Below are 17,958 nucleotides of genomic sequence, written 5' to 3'. Positions count from 1 at the left end.
GGTGGGGAGAGGAAGCTTCCAGGATCTGGGATCAGAAAGGAATGTGAAGCTCCCCGGCTTTGCAAGACTGGAGCCTGAGCAGTGACCCAGGAGATTGAGAAAGGGGGTCATGTATCTTTTTTTTTTTTTTTTTTTTTTTTTTTTTTAGATAGGGTCTCCCAGGCTGGAGTGCAATGGCACGATCTCAGCTCACTGCAGCCTCCACCTCAAGCCTCATGCTTACCGAGTAGCTGGGACTATAGGCATGCGCCACCACACATGGCTAATTTTTGTCGTTTTAGTAGAGACAGGGTTTCACTATGTTGCCCAGGCTGGTCTTGAACTCCTGGCCTCAAGTGATCTATCCGCCTTGGCCTCTCAAAGTGCTGGGATTACAGGCATGAGCTACCTTGCCCAGCCATGATATCATTTTTTTATTAACTTGACACAGACATTTCCCAAAGCCCCCTCTACCAAGTGAGAAGGGGCTGCTTCAGATCTTTCTTTCCTGTCCCCACTGTGGTCCTCACCCCCAACCCCCAAGTACAGCCTCTCTTCAATCCCAGGTCAGCCTCCTGCCCCTCCCTTATTCACAAAGCTTTAACTGAAGCCGTCTTCCAGAAACCAACACCAAAACCAGAACCCTCCTCTGCCTCTGCCTTCCCGGCCAGCTGCCATCCAACCATGTTGCCCTGTCAGCTGCCCTGGAAGGGGCTGTCCACCATGTCACCAAGTAAGCCCCTGCTCCTGCCTCCCACCCCACCCACACCACTCTTTCCAAGTCACCCACAGTCCCAACGGCCCACCCCAGAGGACACCTCCGTCCTGGCCCTCCCGGCCCTGGCTAACCTCTCCCTGTACTCTCTTCTCAGTGTCTGCTCCCCACTGTCCTCTTCTCCTCAGAGGAAGAGGGAAAGAGGAAGCCCTCAGAGGGCTCCTCCTCAGGCCCCAGCCCCTGCCTATCCTCTCCGTGGTGAGCCACACTTCCCTCCCAGGGGCCACTCCCCCTCTCCTCCCAAAGGCTGTCCACTCCCAAGAGGTGGGCTCAAGCCTGGCCCACCCCCAGAGCTCTACCACAGCATATCCCATGTATCTCCCAATGGTCCCTCAAACTCACTGTGTCCCCAAAACACATCATAACCTTTCCTCATACTTGCATCTCCAGGATCCCCGCCACAGCAAATGGTACCACCAGCTGGGCCCCTGGAGTCACCCAGGCATTTCTAGCTCCCTATTGCCCTACGTGGACACAAATCAGTAGCTCGTGCCTCTTTCCCTGTAAATGTTCTTGGATGCCTCCCACCCACTTGGGCCACAGCTGGGGCCCAGGCTCAGACCCGCACCTCTCCTTGTCACCTTGACTGTTAAAACAGGCCCCATTCTGTCTCTCTGACTCAGTGATCTCTGAGACGCACACACGACCTTGTTGTCCCTATGAAACCCTCCCACGGCTCCCCTCACCCTCAGCACAGAGGCCAACTTTTGACTAAGATCTTGTGTGGCGCGCCTCCCCCCCGCCCCGCCCCGCCCCCCGCCTAGCTCTCCAGCCACGGGCTCTCTTAACCTTTCCGCCTTGGTACTACAGAATTGATTTTGGTCTCCCAGATATACATCTTGTACCTCAGGCCTCACTGAACATTTGATCTTTTCATCCTCACCACCTTTGAAGGAGCCACTATTTTATTTTTCTTTTTTTTTCCCAACTGAGCTAAACAGCCTGAAGGAGTTACTATTTTCATCTCCCTTTTACCCACAGGAATCTCAGGCACAAAGAGGGAAGGTGACTGGGCCAGGATGTGCACCTGGCTCCCAAGCCCACAGCGTCACAACCCACAGTGCCCTACATCCAACCAGCTCTCCGGGCCAGACAAGTGCCTCCAGCCCCTCGCCACTCCCCATTCCACATACACACTCCTACCAAATCCACCACATGTTAAGTCAGGCTACAGCTCAGATGCTCACCCTGCACAGGTGTCCTGGATCCCCTTGGGACCCCTAGTTGACCTCCTTTGGCAATAATCTGGAACATAAAGTTTCCCCCAGGTGTACTGGGGTAGGTGTGGCCCCAGCTCCTATAGCACTGTTATACATCAGTTGAAGTCAGTTGGGGCCACAGGGTCACTGAGGGCAGTGGAAGGCCAGAGAGGAGGAGGGGCAGGCAGGTGGGGTCCCAGGGATGCCCTCTGGATGTGCATGAGTGGGTAGAGCAGGCTGGGTCCAAGCCAAGCCTCCCACTCCCCTTCATACTCTCTCCTTGCTAATACTCCAGCATCCTCCCAATAAATTCCAAACACGAACCCCATCTAACATGGCCTCTCTGGCTCCCCCTCATTTACCTGACACTCAATGGGAACTTATGCGTGTCATCAGCACTACCCTAGGTTTCTTACGAAAATTAACTCACTTAATCCTTATAAATATCCTACAAGGTAAGTACTGGGATTATCCCCACTCTACAGATTAGGAAAATGAGGCACCGAGTAACAACAGAGCTAGTACTTGGTAGTGTCGGGATTTGAATCTAGGCCATGCAGCTCCAGAGTCTGTGCTCTAACTGCTCTGTTGTGCAACTCACTTCTCCCTCCCTCTGTCATTTCTGTTGCCTTAAATGCACCTAACTTCTCACCCCCCACCCGCCCATTCCCACTTTCATGCCTTTGCGCTCAGTGTTCCCTCTGCCTAGAAGACGCTTCCCTCCTTATCTTGACAAGTTCTGCTTCTTAGATACCCAAGCATCACCCTCCCTATGAAGCTGCCCTTGGCCCAGCTTGCCCTCCTCCAGCTGAATCAGGCAGCCTCCTCTGTTCACAAAGTACTTGGTACACATTTCCATGCAGACAGCTCTGGGACTGGAGGCCCCTCGATGATGAGGGCAGGTTCTCATCTGATTGTCCCACCCCTAGATACCCAATGTTTGGTATAGGACTTGGTCCAACTCAGGAAACGTTGGTGAATGAGGGACTGGGGCAGAGAGAAATCAGACTCCACCCCTTGCCCTCCAAAAGCTCATAATCTGGTGGGAAAATTGACCCATCAACAGCAGCCCAGATCCAAAGGCATTAGAGTTCCAAGGAGGCACAAAGGGCCTTCAGTGCCACAGGCTCCAAAGGAAGAGGCTGTGCTTGCAACTGGGAGAAGTGGGCAGGGTTCTCAGAGGCATCAGCTTGTGAGAAGGGCCTTGAAGGATGGAGAAAATCCTCACTAGGCAAGCAGGACACATGCAGGAAGGAGAGACAGGGAAAGGACTCCAGGCTGGCAGGGATGGAGACAGAGGAGTAGGAAGGCACGAAGCATTTTAAGGGCTCAATGAGCTCAATAGAGCCCAACCACCCCACCAGACAGGGAGCTGCAGGAGGGCAGAGCGTCCCTGCCATTGCCTCACACAGGACCTGCATATATGGATGCAGTGTAAGGATTTGCTGGAAGCAGATCTCCAGGGGTGTGGAGCCTCATACAATTCTATCTAAGAAAAACTGAAAAATTACTAATATAAATGTAGGTGTGAAAGTGAATGTCTGTCTGCCATAAGAATGGGAGGAGCTGCGTTTAACAGCCCTGGGGCCTGAAGCTGAAGCTGCTGCCTCTGTGTAAGGAAGGTAGAAGGTTCTTGGAAACAGCAGGGCATCAGGCAGAAAAGACTAATGTTTCTGTGCAGCCTTGCCCTCGACCACCGCCCAGACCAGCCACCATGACCACCTCTGTCATGCTTTGTGGAACTCATTTGCCACCAAAAGGCCAGATTCCCCAGCTCACAAGACTCCCTTCCCTTTGGAAGAGTGGCCAGACGGCAAATGTGGGTGTCTGAGACCTGTTTGCTGGTCACCTCCTGATGACCTTGGGCATGTCTCCCCCCACACACCCCCAGCGCCTCAGAGGTCATGGAGGTCTATTCTGAAAAGCTCCTTTTCATTCTGACATCCTGCTCATCTGACCTGGCTGAGGAGGCTCTCGCAGCAGGGGCAGCCAGAGAACTCTCTGAGAGCCTCATTCATCTCCCAGCGCTGAGATCTCACATGGGCAGGCCATGTACCAGGCTGGGTGGTGGTGGGTGGGAGGGAAATCAGACATGGATCAATCATTACAGAACCTTCAAGCTGAGGGAGCCCAGACCAAAGGCAGGCAGCCTGGGGGAGTTCAGGAAGGCTTCTCGGAGGTGGTGATAAATCTTGGAGTAGGTGCCAAGTAAATAATTGTTGAATAAATGACCCATCTCATGTCCCACCTCTCATGAGAGATGGGGCATTTATTCAACAATTATTTATTTGGCACCTACTATGTGCCAGGCTCCATGTTAGGCTCTAGGGATACAGCAGTGAAGAGAACAGGTGGGCATTTGGCCACCTTCAGCCCAGCAGAGAAATGGGAATTAACTCCAGAGAGAAGGGGAACAGCAGGGCAACACATGGAGGAGACAACTGCATGGAGACAGGAAGCATTCTGCTTGCTGATGGAGCTGAGAGAAGTTGGCACAAGCAGAGAGGGAAGTAAGCAATGGGGAGATGAGGTTGGTGGGGTCAGCAGGCAGACAGCAATAACAAAGGGGCTGGAATGCCAGGCTAGGGATGTAGGGCTTGGTCATGCTGGCAATCGGGAGCCAGAGAAGGCTCTGGACAGAGGGAAGGGCCACAAGGTTTCTTAGCGTCAAGTTCAACAGATAAAGGCAAAACTGCCTTCTCCCAGCCCTCAGGCTGGAGAGACCAGTCCCAGCTTCCTGGAGCCAACTTGCCTACTCCCAATCCCTGGGCCTGGAGAAGAGAGGGCACCCTCAAGTCCGCAGCCTAAACTTCAGCCTCCAGCTCACCCTCTTCCTTGTTCTTCCAACCAGTCTCTCAGCCATAGTCTGATGCCATTTCTTTTGCAGGGAATGCCCATGCTTCACCCACTGAAGCCTGCTGCCTGCCCAGTGCCTCACCTGGTTCCCTGCCAGGTAGCACCTTTATTCTTCTTTTATAGATGAGGAAACAGAGGCTCAGAGAGGGAGAGTAATCTGTTAAAGTCACAGAGCTTTACCCTAGAATTTGATAGTGATGGGTGGATACAACTCTGTGCCAGCTGTGTGGTCTTGGGAACGTCACTTAGCCTCTCTGTGCTGAGTCCCCATCTGTGAAATGGAGTACCTATCACAACATAAGGTTGGTGTGAGGCTTACAAAGAGGCTGTCCTGTGCCACCAACATCCCTTAGCTCCCCAGGGCAGTTAGCTGCTTTCACTTGGCCCCTACCCCACTCCCCCGGGGCACACATTCAACTTTCATTCATACATCAATTCCCTCCAACGCCTTCTCTGCGCCTGTCCCTGTGCAGACACACTGAAGACCGCTCCGTGGCCAAGCACCAGGCTCACACCTGTAATCTCAGCACTTTGGGAGTCCGAGGCAGGAGGATCGCTGGAACACAGGAGATGGAGACCAGCCTAGAAAACACTGTGAGACTCTGTCTCTACAAAAAAATTTAAAAATTAGCCGGATGTGGTGGTGCACGCCTGTAGTCACAGCTACCCCGGAGGCACAGGGTGGGAGGATCTCCTGAGCCCGGAAGTTCGAGGCTGCAGTGAGCCGTGATAGTGCCACTGCACTCCACCCTGGGCCACAGAGCGGGACCCTGTCTCAAAATAACATAACACAACATAACATAACATAACATAACATAACATAACATAACATAACATAACATAAAATGAAAGATGGCTCTTGCACCCAATGTGCAGGGTGGGATGGGGCGGGAGCAGACTGCAGATGCATCACGATTCGAAGTGTGTGTCCTCACACAACTCTCCTCTTGAGTTCGTATTTTTAAAAATTGACCACGACGCTCTCCTCCTCGGGGATGGGAGCAGGGAAGGGAGGCTTGTGGAAGACAAATTCGTTCCTTATTTCCAAAAACTTGTTTTTCACCATTTCGTGAAATCTGAACACTTCCCAGACCAACTCTCACCTCTGAGTGCCGAGCACTAGAAGCTGGGCAGGAGCAAGCTGTCGGCGGCATCCCACCACCCAGGAGGGTTCGCTCCAGCGTCCCTGGGATCCCTGACCCCGGATATCCCCCCACGCCTCCACCTTGCCTCGTCCCGGCTTCTTTTCCTACCCTGGCCCCTGCTGCTTCCCCGTGACCCCCGCAATCCCCGCACAGCAGTCCCCAAGCCCCTGTCCCAAACAAGCCAGCCCTCTCGCCTCTCCCTCCATCCGGGTCCCGAGACCAACCCCCTCCCCGACTCGGCCCTTTCTGAACTCCCAGCCCCGCCATTGTCCTTTTGTAGCCGCACCTCTTCATTGTCCGCCCCGCCCTCTCCGAGGTAGAGTCCGCGTTCCGCAGGGCGCCGCTCCGCTCCCACCCTCGGATTGGCTCCTGCGGCCCCATGCGCGGGGCCCGGGAAGGGGAGCCGACGCGCGCCCCGCCCCTGCCCGCTGCCGGCCGGGGGCGGGGTCCCTGCTGACTCCGCCCCGTCCGGGCGGGGCCGCGCTGGCTGGCGCTCCGGCGCTGGGCGGCGCTGCCTCGGCTGAGATCGGGCTGCGGCTCCGGTGGGGGTGGGCGGCGGGGATGACAGCGGAGGTGGCAGCGGCGCGGCGCTGAGCGAGCGGTGAGCGAGCGGGGGAAGAGGAGGAAGTGGAGCCGCAGCCGGGAGCTCGGGAGTCGGCTGCCGCGCCGAGGTCCGCCCCGTTTTACAGAGCGAGCTGAGTCGGGACCTGGAAAGACTTCCCCGCGGGGCTCCGGCCGCCGCACCTCCCCGCCGGCGCCTGCACTGCCCTGCCCTGCCCTGCCCGTCCCAGCCCCGCGGTCCGGGGCGTGCGGCCGGGACGCGCGGAGTCCCGGCCCTGACCCGCTGCGCCGGGGCGGCACGCTCCTAACCCAGCAGTACGGGTCCGTGGTTGCAGGGTAGCTCCGCGCCTTTCCATCAGTGAGGGTCGGAGCCCCTACTCCGGAGCTAGCGCATTGTGGCCCCAGGCTCTCGACTCCGGTGCACGGGACCCCGGACGCCCCCAGCCTCTGGCTCCACGAGACCCCAACCTTCAGTTGCTTCCACCCGAGTGCTTCGGACTTGGAACAGCGCGAGTGCCCAGGAAGCTCCGGCCGGGTCGTGCGCTCCGTGAGGGGTCCTAGGCAGGCAGGACAGTCGGACCGAACGGCCAGGCTGGTGCCACGAACCCAGGCTGCCACCTTCCTCCCGCCTCAGGCGAGGGGCTCAGTGCCTGCCCCGAAGATAACACAGGGGTCCCCTTCTGTCCCGTCGGCCCGCGAGAGCCAAGGCTGCAGGTGAGAGCCCCGGATGCGGGGCAGAAGCGGTCCCCGACCCCATCGCAGCAGCGCGGGGGCCAGCGGAGGGAGTCTCGGGGGGAACAAGCAGAGGCTGGAACTGGCTGGGAGGGGGCGCGGGAAGGGGAGGGGAAAGAAAGAAAACGGGCTCTTATTGAGCGCCCATTGTGTGCGGGTCCGCGCCCCGCCACGCCCCGCCTAAGGCTCACTGCTACTCCTGAAATAGGTGTTGTGTATTATTATCGGCGCTTGCAGATGGAGAAACTGAGGCTTAACGGGGCTGAGTGATCTCCTTTCACTGCGGGGAGGAGACTGGGGAAGCGGGAGAGGATAGAAGGGGAAGAAGCAGAGCACCTGAGCGCTGATCCTAAAGCTGAGGAAGTGGCTTTTTTTTCTTGCCTCCCGCTCCCTGGCCATGTCACCCCCCAGGAAAGGTGACTCAGAGTTGAGGGCAGAGGTGAGAAGCTTCCTAGTTCCAAAGCTTCTCTCCCTGTGGGCCCAGGATGTGAGAGCAGCAGCTCCTGGCCGTTGTGTGTCAGACTCCAGGGTCTCTAAGACACTCTGGAGATCCTGAGATGTGCTTATCTGTTGGTGAATTCACTGCAGAGATCCCCAAGTAAGGGTCCATCAGAGCTGGAGATGTGACCCCTCTGGGGTGGCTGGAGACGTGGCTCACGTGGCTCACCTCCCTCACATTACTAATGGGGCCACTGAGGCCCACCCGAAGGGAGTGTCAGTTATCCGGTCCTAAAGACAGTGAATCCTTGATCCAGAAGTAGACTTGAGAAAACCTTCGTGAGCATCCTTCAAAGTATCCACACTCCTCCCCAGTTAGGATCTTCCGGATAGGTGGCTGGGGCTTTCCCTATCCCTGATGTGAGATCTGGGCGACCATGTATGAGGCTGTGGTGAGAATCAGTGTGGTTGGTGCAGGGGCCCCGAGGAGTGCCCGCAACCCCATAGCCTTTGGCCCAAATGGAAGGTCCAACCTAATTCTCTTCTGGGCAGGGGAACCTGCAGGACACCTCTGCCCAGGAAGGAAGGGACCTGCTCAAGGTCTCAAGGCTGGGGGCTCCCAGGGCTGGGGCACAGTCCCAGGTGTCTTGATTCCCAGGCAGGGGATGCTTCTGCTGCCCCCGAGGCAGGTAGGGAGAGGGGCGTTGTGAAAGAGCCCTTGCCGTGACTCTGTGGGCTCTTGTTCTGTGTGGGGAAGGGGAGGGGATCTGGCCCTGGTCTGGGCCCTGTGGCCTTGGCTAGGACTGGTTAACCCTAGATGTGCTCAACTCCCTGGAGTCAAGGGGAAACCTCCTTGGAAAGCCCCTGGAAGGTGGAGGAGGGTGGTGAGAGGTCAGTGGAAGTCTGAAGCTCAATCCCTGGGGGTGGAAGGGTTAGAGGAACCCAAAAGAAAAGGTGACTGAGGGACTTGGGATTCCCTCTACCCCCTACCTCCATCCAGGGATTCAAATCCTCCCTCACAATAATCTCTACATCTAAACAAAGCTCTTAGAGGAAATAATTTCACACCTGTGATCTCCTTTCATGATGTGGAGAGAGCCTGGAACCTGAAGTGAAGCAGAAGAGGGTTGCGGAGTCACCTGAGACCTCTTGATGCATCCATGGTTCCAAGTGCCACCTTAAAATTGATTATGGCAGGCTGTGTGTTACCTGCTCAGTTAGTGGGGCCATCACATCCAACAGTTAAGTGCTAAGGGGTATGTCGTACTTGCCAAGACTGGGGTAGTTATTAACGGCCCAGTCTTGTGTGGGAAACTGAAGCTCAGATAGGTAAAACCACTTCCCCAGGGCCTTTGAGTTTGCTTGTAGAACTGTTTAAGTGCCAACTGCATACCAGGTGCCCTGGAAGTTACCCAGACGGGCTAAGCGGCAGCCTCGAGCCACAGTAACTGGTGAGCCCCAGATAGTGGTGAATCAGACAGACCAGGTGGGCGTGAGTCTACTCTGCCTCCCACTAGCTGAGTGGCACTGAGCAAATCACTTCATCCCTCTGAGCCTATAAAATTAGAATACCTCCTTTAGCAGGTTGTTGTGAGGATTAAATGAGCTACAAAGATGTAGTGCCTGGCCAAATATCTGTTTCTATCCCTATGAAGAAAAGAAAGCTTGAAGTTTGACCAGGAAGTCTAGGGAAATTATCAGACTTGTTTTAGATTAGAACGCAGGATATTGTTGCAGGCTCAGAGACCTGAATTTGCTCAGCTCAGGCTGCTAGTCTCATAGCCTCTAGAATCAGTCTGCTTGGGGACACTGGCAAGGGGCTCTGGATTCTTACCTCCTCCCTTGGCTTCCTGCTGGCAGGGCTGTGGTGCCTGGAGCTGGTGTCCATTCCCTCAGGTCCATTGTCTGACCTCCCTAGGCACCTAGGTGCGGTGAATAATGTATTACTCCCCTCAGCTGGGGGCAGACTCAGGGAAATAGCTCTATGCTCAGTAAGCTTCTGAACCCTACCAGAGGAGGTGGGGGCTCCTGTCTGTGCTGTTAGCAGTCTTGGATATGGAGGGGCAGGCAGGATAGGACAGGGAGAAAGTATCATCTGGCCCCCAACAGAAGAGAGCTGGGGTTGATGATGTCCTGTCTCTCCTGTTGGGGGCTAGATGGTCCCATAGGCAACACTGGGAACCAAGCTAGCTGAGCTAGGATCAAGTGGGCCTCTGATTCCAGAGAGGTGGTGAAGGGGAGGAGTAAGGGGGAGGGTACAGGGCAGAAAAAGGGTGGAGGGGAGGCCCTTGAGGACTGGGGTAACCAGAAAGGCTTTGTCAGGGAGGTGGCTGTCTGGGCAGAAGCTAGAGGCAACTTGCTGCAGAGATGAGGGATCCTGACATCCCTCCAAGAATGAATCCTGGCTGTGCCACCATCTCACTGAGAGCATGGGCAAGACACATGATCCCACCAGGCCTCCATTTCCTCTTCTGTGAAATGAGGGTCGTGATGTCCACTTCTCAAGGCTGTTACAGATGATCTTGAGGTCCCATGTGTGAAACACACGGCACTATAGGCACTCAACAAGGGGGTGCCTCATCATGAGTGTGAACCATGGGTGGGCTAGTGGCGGGGCAGGTGGCATAGTGTGGTAAGCCGAGAGATGGGGAGAACTTGGGGCGAGGAGCCTGGCTTGGTGGGGTTAGTGAAGGATGAATGCCCATATGGGAGAGGGCCTTGAATGTTGGACAGAACTCACATTTCAGAAAGCTTAATGGAGCCCCCATTTAGAAGCCTCTGTGGCTCCTTACAGCCTGTAAGATGAAGACCAGGCCCTAGTTATGGCATTCAGGTCCTTGGTCGCCGTAGCCTCTGCCTGGCCCTCTGGCTCATTGCTCTACACTGTCTCCTAAACACACCACATGTGGCCCCATCGCAGCCCCTTTGCTTGTTCCTCCCATCACAACTGCCATCTCTGCCTCTTCTCCACTTATCTCCCCACCTGTCAAGACCTGACTCAGGTCATAAATTCCCTCAGAAACATTCCTGGATTACCCAACCCTCTGGTCATGCCCCCTCTGAATCTTTAACGTTCAACAGTAATAGTAAAAAATAATACCTACCATCCATAACATTTTGCAGTTTGTAAAATATATCCACACAATACTACAGTGATGATATCAACAACAGCTGATACTCTTGAGTACTTACTATGAGCCAGACAATGTGCTAAATGCTTTATAGACACTCTTGTTCACCCAAACTCCCCCAGGTAGCTACTGTTATCCCCTAGAAACGGGCTCAGAGAGGTACCTTACCTTTCCCAAGGTCACACAGCTTGAAGGTGGGGAGCAGGGAGCCAAGCTGCATCTGTTTGAATTGTAAATCTGTGCTTAGAAGAAGTACTGTCTCCTCACCTCCACCCAAGTACCTCGAAAGCATACTTTGTATGTAAAAAGCCTGGACAAGGCTTTTTCTCAAGGCTATGGAAGGGCAGTGTTGGACTGAGCATGGCACCCAGGAAGGACCTGGGCCCTAGGCTGTGCGCAGGCTGGCTGGCTGGCTGGCGTGAGTCGGCCCCTCCCTGGGGTCCTGTGTGTCCATGTCTATGGGGAGCAGGGTGGGGTCTGAGCTCCCCTGTAGCTCCAGCTTTCTTTCTTTTTTTTTTTTTTTTTTTTTTTTTGAGACGGAGTCTCGCTCTGTCGCCCAGGCTGGAGTGCAGTGGCCGCATCTCAGCTCACTGCAAGCTCCGCCTCCCGGGTTCACGCCATTCTCCTGCCTCAGCCTCCTGAGTAGCTGGGACTACAGGCGCACGCCACCTCGCCCGGCTAGTTTTTTGTATTTTTTTAGTAGAGACGGGGTTTCACCGTGTTAGCCAGGATGGTCTCGATCTCCTGACCTCGTGATCCGCCCGTCTCGGCCTCCCAAAGTGCTGGGATTACAGGCTTGAGCCACCGCGCCCGGCCGTAGCTCCAGCTTTCTACAGTGTCTTTCGTGACCCTGGAAGGAGGAGGAGGAGACTATAGCACCAGAGCCAGAGGATGTGGTGTGACAGGCAGCTGTGATTTTTGGCCTGGCCACTGTCTGGGCCAGCAGGCTCTGTGGGTAGCTGCCTCGCCCAAAGGAGGGTGGTGGCCTAAGCTGCAGGCAGCATGGTCATTAGCTGGCAGAGGAGACCCTGTGATTGGGAGCTGGCTGGGCCAGGCCAGGCCAGGTTGGCAGGACTGGAGGCAGGCTGGCCGGGCCACAGTGGGGTCACTGGCAGGGCAGCCAACTTCTCCTCCCTTTGCCCCCTTTGGGGTGGTGGCAAACCCACACTGGGCACCAGAGCTTTGTAGGCCAAGGCTTACCCTTTCTCCTGCTGGGACCATGGGAAAGAGCAGTAAGGAGTTCAACCAGGCGCAAAGATGCTGCCTCCTATAAGCTTCCAGGACTCCTCCCATGCAGGTGGGATCCAAGCCTCCTCTGCTGCTGATTCATGGCCATCTGCACACTGACTGTGGTCTGTGGATTGGGGTTCTGCTTGGTCTGCTTCCCTTGCTGGCTTGTCAAAACTAGATTCTATGTGCCCCCCCATCCTCCCCTCCCTCTGAGTGCCTAGAAGTGTGCCTGGCACAGAACCACACCCTCCGGACCAGGGGAGGCAGTGCAAGCTGCCCTGTGGACAGCTTGCTCAACTTTTGCACCTCTGTTTTTTCCCTGTAAATTGGGGCTGATAATAACTGTTATTAAATGAGATGAAGGAAGTGGGGTGCCTGTCCAGGCCTGGCACACAGGTGGGTACTCCATCAGCATGAGTCCTCTTGCCCATCCCCTCAATGGCTTTGGCAACTCAGTAAGAAATTGATGGAAGAGTCCAGTGTGAGATGGCAGGAGGGAGGGCATGCCAGGTAGCAGGGAGGCCTTCTCTTAGGGGGATTTAGCTGGGGTTTGCAGAGACACAGTTCCTACCACCTTCCATGTAAACACTGGTGTGTAAGCAGGTGCTGTTGGCCTGGAAGGGTCCTGAGCTAGGTTCAGGGCAGGGAGAAGGACTGGGATATCTGGGGACTTGGGTTTTGTTGTCAGGCCTACGCAGAAGAAATGACCCAGGTGGGAGAAGCCGTCTGGTGTCCAGCTAGCACATACTGGGCGGAGAGTGTGAGTTCTTCCTTAAAGGGAAGCAGCATTTATTTGGTGCTGCTCACGCATGCATCCAACCAAAATGTAACACGGTTGGAGATTCTGATCTGTGGGGGAAACAACATTAGACAAAGAAATACACAGATGCAAAACTTCCAAATTGTGAGAAGCGGGCTCCTGAGGCAGGGGCCGGTCCCATCTGTATCTGTGGCTGGTGGCACAGGGTAGGGCTAAATGACTTGGGCAAGTGATTTAACCTCTTTGGGTTTTAGTTTCCCCATATGTAAAGTGGGGATAATTATAGCATCTTCATCATAGTTGTGAGGGTGAAATGAATTATACATGTAAAGCACTCAGAAAAATACCCAGCGCATTATGAGCACTCAGTGCAGGTTAGCTGTTATGATCTGTATCTCCAGCACCTCACAGAGGATCTTAGAGAACTCGAACAGGTGCTCAGGAAAGGCGTTTGGAGTGAATCCCAGGCAAAGGGCAGCTGCTCTGTGGAATGAATGAATGAACAGCCTGCTAGGGATGGGAGGACACAGAAGCAGTGACAACACAGAATGTGACAGGGAAGTCCAGGGGCCTGGGGTTGCCCAGCGCTGGGTGGGGAGGGGAGTCAGGGAAGGCTTCCTGGAGGTGGTGCCCGTGTTGCTGACTTTGGACCTCTGTGAGGTCAGCACTGAACGAGCTGAGAGAGAAGTAGCTCCTCTCCAAAGGTAGCTGGCAAGGGGGAGTGCTTGGGCAGACCCCAGGACCAGTGGACTCCACAGGCCTCTCACTTCCCACCACCCCACACTGTCTCTCCATCTGTGACATTCTGCTTTCAGGGCATGAGGAAGGCGAACAGGCAGGTGGGGAGGAAGTGTGGGCTGCTGGTCTGACAGGCCCAGCTCTTCCCAGGCTGGTGACCAAATCTCCTACAGAAAAGGATAAACAGGCCTGCTTTGAGTTCTTTTATCTTCCTGCTCCCAAGGCACGCCAGCAAGCAGAGGGGGTCTTCCAGCATTAATCCTGCAGCTGTTTAGCTTTTGAACGAGTGGACTCTTTAAAAAAATGCCACGAAGAATGTGTCTCACTCTCTCACCCAGAAGCCTCAAAGAGAAACTTCTCTCCCACTGACAAGGGAGCCAGGACCCCCCAAGTGTCTTAAAGAAGCTCACCCCAGGGGCAGTCAGATATCAGGGGACCCCTCATGCTGCCTCGATTTGTTGCTGGCTGGGGGGCCTTGAGGACACCCTTATATTTTGCGTGGCTTCTGCACGTTTTGTAAAATGGGGTCAGGGTAATAAATCCCTTCTTTCCTTAGAGAGGTGTGGGGTAGGGGAGTTTCAGAGGTGGGAAGGGCAGCAGTGGGCATCCAAGCCCATGCCTTTCAAACTTTGTTTCACATTAGAATCATCTGGGAAACTTTTGAAAGTCCTGCAGGCCCTACAATCTCTGGGGCAAGACCCAGGCGTCAGTAGTTGTTGAAGCTCCCCTGGTGATTTCAGTTTGAGAGCCACCTGGCTGCCCTCTGCAGCCTGCCTCCCACAGTGTCCCAAGACAATACTTGGACATCCCCAGGACAAGGAGCTCATCCTTCTGAGGCTACTTCCTCCCCGCAGGACCTCCCTGCCTGGAGAGATGAGGGGAGTGGAAAGACTTGGTAATCCAGTTAACCTGGGTTCCAGCTGCTCCCTGCATGTCTTCTCAGAGCCTTGGTTTCCTCATCTGAAAAATGACAATAACAATCTCTCTGAAAGTGCCACAGAGGCCAGACGAGGCCACACATGGCAAACGTAACCTGACACCGGGCTGGACTGAGACCCTGAACTCCCTGCCCCAGCCACCTGAGGCCAGGTCTCTGAGATTGGTACTGGTTGGGGTGGGATCAACACCCAGCCCTGGGGCCCTTCCCACTGTTCCCTTTGTCTCTAAGAGATAAGACAAGGCAGTAAGCATTTTGTTTTGCTCAGTTTTGCTTTAATGGTCAAAGTGTCAGACTCTCCTTAACAATGAAGCCTTGTCTGAATCTGCTTGTTTTTCCAACCCGGACACCCAACTGCACCACCCACTTGGGGCCCCTGTCCCACCTGGGAGAACTGTAGAATGTCAGAGGATTTTTTTTTTTTAACCTAGGAGGGGGTGTCCAGGGAACATTAGAGGCCTCTGGGCAAATTCTCGCCAATAACTGACCGCACTTAAGTCATCCAACTCTGCTGTGATTGTGAGCCAGTTCACTAAAATTATTTCAAGGCAGTTACTAGGTGTTGTGCCAAACCCCATCAGTGCCAGTGAGGATGGCACCAGGCTCAAGAGACCAAAGAGGAGACCCAGAGCCAGCGAATGAAACATGGAGTTTTACTAGGGGCTCACACACAGGGGAGAGAGTCCAGTGGCTGCTGACTGGACCGAAGAACCACAACCACTTGCAGGAAGTGTGCAGTTTTTTTTGTTTTTGTTTTTGTTTTTGTTTTTGTTGAGATGGAGTTTCGCTCTTATTGTCCAGGCTGGAGTGCAATGGCACGATCTTCACTCACTGCACCCCTCTGCCTCCCAGGTTCAAGCAATTCTCCTGCCTCAGCCTCTCGAGTAGCTGGGATTGCAGACATGTGCCACCACACTCAGCTGATTTTGTATTTTTAGTAGAGATGGAGTTTCACTATGTTGGTCAGGCTGGTCTCAAACTCCTGACTTCAGGTGATCTGCCCACCTCCACCTCTCAAAGTGCTGGGATTATAGCCGTGAGTCACAGCCCCACTGGCCTAAAAGCATGCAATTTCTATAGCATTTTCACTTAGCACCTCCCCCAACAACTTCCACCTAGCAACCTGCATTTACCCCAAAACAACAGGCCTCAATCCTGTTTGGCCCGCAGGTTCCATAGGATGGGCCGGGAGCTCAGATGTTCCTCATAGATAAGGAATGGATCTCCGGGTTGGCTACTCCCAGATCCCTTAGCTTAGAACCAGACTGCATTCAGGTGCATCTGCCATACAAGTTCATTCTCAGGACTTGCTCAAGTCCAGTTATCTCTGTCCAATATGTCTACCATACAGAAGACAGAAAACTTACGTTGATCCTGGCTTTGTCACTTACTGGCAGGATGACCCTGGAAGAATCATTTTATCTCTTTGAGCACGAGTTGTCTCTCCTGTAAAATGCATTAGTAGGAAGGAATTCCTGGGATTGCCTGAGAAGCAAATAAAATTCTTGGTATGTGGAGCGCAGTGCCTACCGTACACTAAGCACTCAAAAGCTGTTGGTGCATGCACTCATTGGGGAGCTGACCCCTGCCTCCTGCCCCTTCCTTCACTGGCTGGTCCATGCTCCCTATCTCCCAACCTGCTCCCCTTGCCCTACCAGGCCCAGGCTGAGACAGAGGACAGAGGAGGCCTGCACGTGTAATCATGGGCATCCCTTCAAACTGCTCTTCTTTAAGAGCAGAGGAGGCTCTGAGGGCTGGACAGAGGAAGACTACAAAAGGGGCCATTGGTGGCAGTGCTTGGTCTCCTTGCCTTGGCACAGCCAGAGAGGGTGCATCAACCCGGAGTGACTGGCTCAGGCATTAGGCGTGTAACAAATCAACACAGGATAGTGCAGCACTGAGGGACTAGTAGTGGCTGGGAGCAGTTGCCACTCAGGGCTGAAGGAGCAAGGGAAGTGGGCAGCTATAGGGACAGGGGCTGTGGGCCATCAGTACAGGGACCCAGTCAACCCACGAGACCTCACAGGGGATAAACCTCAACTGTCTTTTCTCTTTCCTTCAGTCCCCCATCTGTGCTTCCTGTTGGGTGAACCTCTCTGGAAGCCAGCAGCACGGAGCCCACTACAGTCCACAGAGGTCAGTTCCCAGGGCCCCAGACAAGGTGGAGAGTGGCTCTGGAGAGGCAAACTAAAGACACTTCATCAATCTGTCCCTCGAAAGCCCGGGAGTCCACTGAATACACTGTCCTTAGGACACAGTTTAAAGATCATCTGTTTTTACCATGCCCCTTAATGAAGGAGCTCTCAGCTCTCACCCCAAAGATGAATCAGCAGCCCAGCTGCCACAGACACTTTGGCGAGAGGAGTTTTGGAGTTACCCATCTCTCCATCTCTGCCTCCTCCCCCAAAGCAAGTTACAGGTGGCTTCTGGGGTGACCCTGCCAGGGACAGGGGATCCTCTGGAGTGGAGCAGAAGTCATAGGTAGGCTAGTGTCAGGCAAGCTCAGGTGTACAGAGCAGCAGCCCCAGCCCTGCTGCAACTCGCCCAGCCTGGAGCTGGCCCCGATGTGGCCACTTTATACACCTTCCTTAGAGCTGGGTAGTTATTGCCACAGTTCTGGGGATAGTCCTGAACCCAGAACATGTTGCCCATGTCCCGGGTGCCATGAACCACACCACTCTGAGTTCAGAGGGTCTCCCAGGAGCCTGTGAATGTCAGGTAAGTGGAGTGTGGGGCTGAACAGGCCTGGGACAGGCCATGCAGCAAGTGCCACCAAATGCTGCCGGGCCCTGTGATGGGGAGTCTGGGTGTAGAGTTGGGTGGGGGTTGGGGTTCCTGCCAAGTAGGGAGCAGGAGGCATAATGGTGCCAGAGACTAATCCTTGCCCAAGAGGAGGCATGGTCAGGGAAAGGACAGAAGATATGGCACTTTGCACGGAAACCACGTGGGAGGCCCCCACAGGGTGTTGTCTGCAGAGGCACAGCTGGCAGTCCTAGGACACAGAGCCCTTTACAGCTGGCCACCAGTGAGCACTCCCTCTCCTTCCTGAAAGGAACGCCTCTGGCATCTCCTAGCTCACACCTGGGCATCTGAGGTGGCACAGTGAGATGCCCATGGCAGGTGTGGTAACACCTGGATCCTCAGAGACTTCCTGAGAAGGGAGGTATGTGGAGTCAGAGTTCTGGCTTTAAATCCTGGCTCTGCCTCTCTTGAGTGGAACTTAGAAGACATGGGCAAGTAACTTAGCCTCTCTGAGCCTCAGTTGCTCACTTACAAAATTAGAGCAGCAACACTTACCTTCCAGGCTGGTTTGAAAGTAAAATGATGGCCGGGCGCGGTGGCTCAAGCCTGTAATTCCAGCACTTTGGGAGGCCGAGACGGGCGGATAACGAGGTCAGGAGATCGAGACCATCCTGGCTAACACGGTGAAACCCCGTCTCTACTAAAAAAATACAAAAAACTAGCCGGGCGAGGTGG

General features: G+C 54.6%; 1 protein-coding gene across 4 annotated transcripts in view; it reads left to right on the top strand.

Moving 5' to 3' along the window:
* Positions 1–6,472: 6,472 nt before the first annotated feature.
* The window catches only part of GDPD5 (glycerophosphodiester phosphodiesterase domain containing 5), a 92,057-nt gene continuing 80,571 nt past the window's right edge, over positions 6,473–17,958 (top strand). For 2 of the 4 annotated variants that reach the window (XM_050756184.1, XM_050756178.1), the window contains exon 1: positions 6,495–7,229. The gene's annotated coding sequence lies outside the window, so the exon portion shown is untranslated. Of the gene's footprint in view, positions 7,230–16,543; positions 16,618–17,958 lie in introns of all 4 variants that reach the window. The other 2 variants (XM_050756179.1, XM_050756183.1) reach the window with 2 other exon arrangements.

Source organism: Macaca thibetana, chromosome 14 (genome assembly GCF_024542745.1).
Source record: "Macaca thibetana thibetana isolate TM-01 chromosome 14, ASM2454274v1, whole genome shotgun sequence".
NCBI classification, from domain to species: domain Eukaryota; kingdom Metazoa; phylum Chordata; class Mammalia; order Primates; family Cercopithecidae; genus Macaca; species Macaca thibetana.
Note: the sequence above shows the minus strand (reverse complement) of the source record. Positions and strands in the feature narration are given on the sequence as shown.